The sequence below is a fragment of the Mesoplodon bidens genome (genome assembly GCF_964165515.1).
Source record: "Mesoplodon bidens genome assembly, chromosome: 15".
In the NCBI taxonomy this organism is placed as follows: domain Eukaryota; kingdom Metazoa; phylum Chordata; class Mammalia; order Artiodactyla; family Ziphiidae; genus Mesoplodon; species Mesoplodon bidens.
The window spans coordinates 27,118,792-27,126,705 of NC_138171.1; positions in this window are offsets into that span (position 1 = coordinate 27,118,792).

A 7,914-nucleotide genomic window follows, 5' to 3' on the forward strand; every position below is an offset into this window, starting at 1 on the left:
CTTGCCCCAAAGTCCTGAGTTGCTGGCCCTGGTGAGTGACAGAAACAATCTTTTCTTCACCCATGGGGCTCTTTGATCAAGTGTCACTCAATTCCCAAAAGAGCTAGGCCCTATCCTTCAGGAGCTCCTAAGAACGTCCATCCATCCCCTCAAGGGATGCTACTGGCGTGGTGGAAAGGGCACTTGAGGGCACAGACTTGGGTCCAAATTCTGACTCTGCCACTTACCAGCAGTGTGACTTTGGGAAAGTAACTTAAACTCTGAGCCTCAGTTTCCTCATCTGTCATATGACTTGTTGGAAGGACATATGGAAAAGCATTCTTCCTTCCATCTTTATTTTGGTAATAGAGTGTTGGCTGAGGAGATAAACACTTACTCAACAAATTCAGCAGCTCTCCTGGGTAACACGAACAGGCTGCATAAATGTGACTCCCCAGGGAGCTCAGAGGTGAGGCGTGCTCTTGCCCTCTACAGGGCTCTAGTTTGGCCTGCGTGCTGAGGCTCACAGGAGAGAACAGCTGCAGGCTCCCTGGTCCATAGATAGGGACCTTTGAGTTGGGAGACCTGTTCTCCACCAGGACAACATCTCCTGAAACAATGGTCCTCACACTTGGGGGTGCATCACAGACCCCTGCAGGGCTTGTTAAAACACACTGCTGGGCCCCAGGTCCATGGTGTCTGATTCAAGAGGTCTGGAGTGGGGCTGCAGAATTTGCATTTCTACTCCCAGTGATGCTGATCTGCTGGTCTGCAGGACACTCTGAGGACCACCGCCCTAGAGAAAAGTCCCCCAGCCCAAGTTGCTGAGCTTCCTAGCCTGCCAAGTCCTACACATTTTCCTGGGTCCTCTGGGTAGGAGGAGTGTTTTGGTATGTATGTGAGGAAAACACACTCAGACCCAGTAGTGGTCAGTACAGCTAATGTTTCAAGGAGAGGGAGAGGCACAAAAAGTTGTTTAGTGAAGGTGGGCAGATACTGACCAGCCCCTCCCAACTCCTACCTGCCTGCCCTGTTGCTTCACATATTAGCTTTCTATTATGCGAAGTGGTAACAAATTACCACAAGAGAGAGAAAACGGCTAATGGGCAAATAAGAATCAGGGAGGCTACAGTGTAGACATCAACCTCCAGCCCAGTAAGAATGAGATTTCTAAAAGCTCAACTCAAATCCCTCGCCTCTCTTGCTTGCACCAACTCCCACGAGCCTCCTTCCTGACAAGCGTCCCTGCTCCTCTTGCTGGTGGCTGACTAGCAGCTGCTGGCCCTGTCTTGTCAGTTTGTTAGCTTTGGATAAACAGCAGGGGCTTCTGGCAACCCCTGATGACACATACCCACTGACAATTAATATAGTGAATATACGACTCAAGCAGGATCACACTGAGTCACGCTGGCCAACAAGGATGAATAAGTGCCCAATGTGACAGTCACCATGGCTGCCCAGACTTGCTTTTGGGTCATTTTAAAGCTAGGAGCAAATTCTCATCCATGGAGCCAGAGGAAAGATCCTTTCTAGAAATATCATTTTAAACTTCTAAGATAAAGAAATTGAGACCCACAAAATGCAAATGACATGCTCAAGCTACTCTCCCAATCCCCAATCTAGGGTTCATTCCACTAAATAATTTTGTGCCCCTCAGAACCCTGTGACAATTATCTCAAATCAACCCAAGTCCTTTTGACCACAAACATTATAAAAACTGGCCTGCAGCAGAGAGAAACAGAAGAGCTGCAAGGCAAGGTGACATCCTTAAAATGCCAACAATTAAAGAACGGATACTAGCAACCTTACATCTTGGAAAAGCCAAGGACGGGAGGGACTTCCTTGCTTTAGTCTGTTAGAATTCATTGAGCATTCTGTGCCGCTTTTAACCAGTTCCAAGGTCAAGAGAAACATCAGAAAATATGTGCGTGTGTCAGAGGACATTATTCAGAGATTAGTCCCCTGGAGTGATCTGGGCTAGATTTCCGCTTCAGAACAACCCTTGGAAAGTCCTCCTCAACGAGCTAGCACACTGGTCTCCAACATACTTCACTGACGTTCAAATGGAAATCTAGGAGCAGGGAGCTTGCTAGAGGTGCCCTCTTGCAGTGGCTGAGCAGCTGACTATAGAAAAATATAACTGTTAAAGTAGGGCTAATGTGGTTAGAACAAATTGCCTAGAAAAAAAATCTGAAAATATTCAAGCTGGAAAGAGCCTTATTTATCTTTCTAATTCAATCTCCTCTTTGACGATGTGGAAACTGAGGTCCAGAAAAGGGGAGTGACTTGCTAAAGGTCACCCAGTGTGCCAGTGCCAGGAAGGAGATTATATTTCCTGCCTCTACTCTTCCCAAAAGACACATCACAGCTCAGCCAGAGTTAAGAAAGACAAAGGGCATTCCCTTTCAAATCTGGTCTGAAGGCTTTGAGACATCAATCTACTGTGTAAGTCTGTATTAAGATGTAGAATTCCAAGACTTTAACATAACTAGAATTCTCTCCAGAAAGGCTTTGCTAAATGCCAATAAACTTTTCGCTGGGCACCAATCCCAGTAACACTGACACTATGTCAGCCAAAAGGAGGTTTCCAATTTGCAAATGCGTATGCCAGGATGATGTCATTAACTACGCTTTTGGGAGGGAATTATATTTTCTTTTAATACTTTAATTACAAATATTGACTAAGTGGTTTGAAACAACCATTCAAAGTTTAGAGACAGACATAATACATTAGGGGGACAAAGAAATCTGTCTTATAAATAGCCTAGGAAAATCCTTTGCAAAACAAACGTTTTCAATGGGGAGAAACAAACTCTGGACGATGGAACAGTATGCTGCTATTAAAATTGGTATTTACAGAGTATGCAGTAATATAGGAAAATAGTTGAGCTACTACTCTGCTAAGTTAAAAAAAAGCAGAATACAAAAAATATATATACATAAACAGAAAACCCCTACAATGTAGAAAAACAGACTAAAGTTTTATATAAGAAAAGATTATACAGAGAAACACCAGTGTTCAAGGTGGGTGATGGGACAACAGATTTTTTTCTCCTTCCTCCTATTACCAGGTATTTTCTGAATTGTATATAATTAACAATAAATCCCAATTTTATAAACAAAAACATTGCAAAACCCTGTTGAGATTTTCGTATAGAGCAAATTCAAAGTCACTTTCTAGTCCCGTAGTCTGTGTAAGAGAGTGCACCTGTACGCCGTGAGTAGGGGATGTCAGTGCCAGGCCAGAGATTCTTCATCGTTCCTTACCACCAAGCTTGACAATGCTGCCCTAAACTGCTTTTCAAATTACAATTTACAACCACTGACTATTTAGTATTTGACCCACTGAAAAATACCTCTCCCACCCTTGCTCCTGAAAGAAGCCCTGAGAATACCATCAGTGCCGAAATACGCTAGGCAACAATTCTTAACCCATTCACACACCTGCCTGTGAGGTTCTGGGATACCAGTCCCATGGGTTTTGGCAGATCACGCAGGCCAGATTCTTATTTCCCTTCTGTTTAATAAAATTTTAAGAAAAAGAGAGAAGGTAGTTGACGTCTTCAGGTTAGGCTTAGTCTGGTGAAATAATTCCTGATAAAACCTAGTATTTTCCTAAGCCCCTTCAACTATGGTTTCTCCAAGTACAATGTTAGCATTTGTCAAGCCCTTTCAGGAAGCTGATACCTTCAGCACATAAGAGCCATCCATCCATGCTTTGACCAGAGCCCAGCCTCATATTCTCTTGCAAGAAGGAGAAAAGCAAACACCATCAGACATTTCTGTTTTTGCGGTCAGTAACCTTCACTACAGCACTAGAAAATAGAGTGGGTACGCAGGAAGACAAAAACAAGGAAAAAGCATGTTTTTGTCCCCAGGCTTTTCTGTAGCAACTACACTGGCTTCAGCTGGATAACAAATTGTCCTCGAATTCTTGGCATTGGAGCAAACATGTCAGTTCCCTGGTTATGCCTTCGTCACTGCTCAAAGTACCACACACTTTAACCTTCCTGCTCTTTCCATAGGCCTGGGTTTGTTCCGTATCCAGGAAACTTTATATGTTGTCTAAACTGAGAACCCCAGCAGGCTGCAAGGCAGATGGCAGCTCAGGATTCAGAATGTTGACCAATTCCTACCTGGATCCACACCACCAAGCTGTACTCAGCCTGCCTGTGCAGAAATAGGAGCTAAGCCTCGTGGCTGACAGCTTTTTTAACTGCTACTCTCAGCAGTGAGGAACTTCCCCAGCAGACAAGATTCAGAAGGAAACTGAAAAGGAAGCATATCAAGAGTGACCTAAGGGGATACACAGGTTTAACCAGATACTCAAGCCAATGAACCCCCAAGGCTCAGCTAAGCCAGGAGGAATTAAAAGAGCAGGTGTTGCTGACCTGACCTCGAGCCTTTGGGACCTGAGGTCACTAGGCCAGGACATCTAGACCCCACACCAGGTCTGCCTCCACGTCACTAGATTCTCATAAGAGGCTTCATACTTCAGCCAGGGAGAAAGCTAGTACATGCCTAAGGTAGTGCCTGAACCACATCATTCAATGCAGAACACATATGAAAAGAGCAAGCTACAGAGTGTAAATTATGACACTATTTGTGGAAAAATAAGAGGGAGCAGGTAGGAATACATACAGGCTGACGCCATCTCTGCAAGGGAACACACCTGGCAGCACCGACTATCTCTGAACCCCTTTGTAGCTTTTGAATTTTGAAAGATGTGATATATAACCTTCAAAGAACAAATTAAAATTAAAGGCAAATGCGTAATGCTATAATCTTACTGTTATAAAAAATGCTCTATAAATCTGTGTGTGTACATAAAAAACATTCTGGAAGAATATACAACTGTTAATACTGGGTCACTCCTGGGGAATGGGAGTAGGGGAAGTAAGCGACTTTCGTGTTTTGTTTTATACAGTCTGTATTGTTTTGTTTCCAAAAGGCAGTACAGTCAGCCCTCTGTATCTACAGGTTCCATATCTATAGATACAACCAACCAGATCAAAAATATTTGAAAAAAAAAAAAGTCCAGAAAGTTCCAAAAAACAAAACTTGTATTTGCTGTACATGTGCAACTATTTATGTATAATTTACATTGTCTTTACAATGATTTACATTGTATTAGGTATTACAAGTAATCTAGAGATGATTTAAAGTATATGGGAGGATGTGCATAGGTTATATGAAAATACACCATTTTAAATGTGACTTGAGCATCCGTGGAGTTTGGTATCCACAGGGGGTCCTGGAACCAATCCCCTGTGGATACTGAGGGATGACTATACTACTTTCATAATTTTTACGTAAAAAAGAAACATCTTTAAGAACTGCAATCTCACCTCCAACAAGAACCTCTAAACTCCTCCTGTAGCATTTTTTCTGTCTGTCTCATGTTACTCAATCACATCTTATCCTGTGTTACAATTGTTTGTGTATAAGACTTATCTATTAAATGCTGGAGCAACTGCCACTGCAGCGTGTCCACCACTCAAGCTCCACTTTCCAAGGACAAAATTCTGTGGAAAAGAACTGTTAAAGCATAAAACAGCAGTCAAAACGGGAACAAAGCAATTACACAAGAACAAAATGATCAACCAAATTAAGAGTGAAAGGTAATCTTGTATTAATTAGCACAAACTGTTAGCAGTGGGGAATCATGACCAAGTTCAAAACAACACTGAAAACAGTCCTTCCCAGCAAGTGCGGGAATTCTAACAATCTGAATGTGCGCATGTGCTAGGAGTTTTGCAAAACTGCCAAGCAAACTGTGGCAGCCAGATTTCTCAGTAGAATTCAGTAAATCCTATTAGAGGACATGTTCTTTGTTTAGGAAAATTCCAGGGTGACCTCTGAGTGTTGAAAGAGAAGCTCCCTCTTGGACAAGGCCTGAGGGATAAAGAACCTGAATTTCTCTGTAAAATAAAAGCAGAGTTTGAGTTTCAGGGGAAATGGGAGGCTGTCCTAGAAAAATGAAGGTCATGTGAGGTGGTCCAGAAAGAAAGGGCTCAATACTAGACAGGTTGTGATGAGGAGACCACCAGGAAGTTGGGAAATTCTGGGAAGCAAGGGCATCTTAATTTTAAAAGCTATTTGCTCTGAAATAATATAATCCCTCTGTTGCCTGTAACAGACTGTCAAACAATATCACCCTGATGTGGGTGTATCCAGAGGGGGTAATCCAGAATGGAGCAAATGGGGTGGAAGGATCCCACAGGTTCATAATTCTCAATATGTAACACTCTTTCTTTTTTTTTTTTTTTTAAATTTATTTATTTATTTATGGCTGTGTTGTGTCTTCGTTTCTGTGCGAGGGCTTTCTCTAGTTGCGGCAAGTGGGGGCCACTCCTTATCGCGGTGCGCGGGCCTCTCACTATCGCGGCCTCTCTTGTTGCGGAGCACAGGCTCCAGACATGCAGGCTCAGTAATTGTGGCTCACGGGGCTAGCTGCTCCGCGGCATGTGGGATCCTCCCAGACCAGGGCTCGAACCCGTGTCCCCTGCATTGGCAGGCAGACTCTCAACCACTGCACCACCCGGGAAGCCCTGTAACACTCTTTCTAAAACCCTCAACTTGAGGGCCAGATTTATTCTTCTACCTGAAACAACCAAAACAAAAAATGGACAAAATACATGAAAAAAATGATACTAGATGGCAATATGTGAATGATAGTGAACTATTAGAGAACTGCTGATACATGGGAGGGAGAAAAGCTACAGAGGAAAGACACAGAGAGGGGATCAAGAGATGAACAGGGAAAAACCAAAGCAAAAGGTGCTCAGAAAAGGAAGTTGTGCCACCCCCACCCAGAGAATCCACAAGAGATATGAGGACTGGGGTAGAACTGGATTTTTCACAGCACAAGGGATGGAGAACTCTATTTCTGTTTGAGGCTGATATCTAAATACCATCCTTATCTACCCTCGCTCCTTCTCCCTCTCTCTCCCCGCGTCCAATCTGTTAGCAAGTCTTGTCAGTTACAGCTTCAAAATCCATTCAGAATCCAACCACTTCGCATCACCTCCACTGCTACCACCCTAGCCCAGGCCACTATCAGCTCTTACCTGGACAACATCAAGAACCTCCTCACCTTCCTGTTTCCAATCTTACATGCCCCCAAGTCCCCATCCCAGTCTATTTTCCACACAGCAGTCAGTCAGAGAAACACTTATCACCTGACAGAAGAAGACAGTTACTTGTTTATTGTCTGTCTCCCCTTCTAAAAGGTAACCTCCATGAAGTCAAGGTCTTCTATTTCTGTTCATTGCTATATGCCCAGAGACTAGAATAGTGCCAATGTATATATAGTTAGTACCGAATCAATATTTGTTAAATGAACTACACAAGTTGTTATGGAACTGTACACCACATATCTCTAGGAAATGAATAAAGGAACTGCATTTTGTATCACTCTGTGGGCCTTCAGGAGGCCCAGGGATCTGCAAATCACATCTTGCTTTGTTGCCCGTCACTAAATCTACAATGGCTTGTACATAATGGTCACTGAATGAATAAACAAAAGGAATATAACATAGGTCTAATATCATATATAGTGCCTAGGCCTAGCCTGGGCAGAAGATGGATGCTTTTATATCTCGTGGCACAGGAATAAGATGACTGGTACAGAGTAGAGTTCATAAACAATATCAAGTCGAAAAGAAAATACACTATTGATAACATGGACCTAGCAAATTCTGTGCCAACTATGAGAAATACAGATATGATTAACGTAATTTTTATCTTCAAGGACTAACATAATTTTAGTTATCTTCATCTCTACTAGTTTGTAAACAAGTACAAGTAACTCAGTGGTTCTACTAGAGATATACATAAGAAACATTTGGGAGGCACAAAGAAGGAAATCGTACCTTACCTGAGGAGGTCGAATGGTCAAGGAAAGGTTTATGAAAAAGATTTTACTAGAGCTGA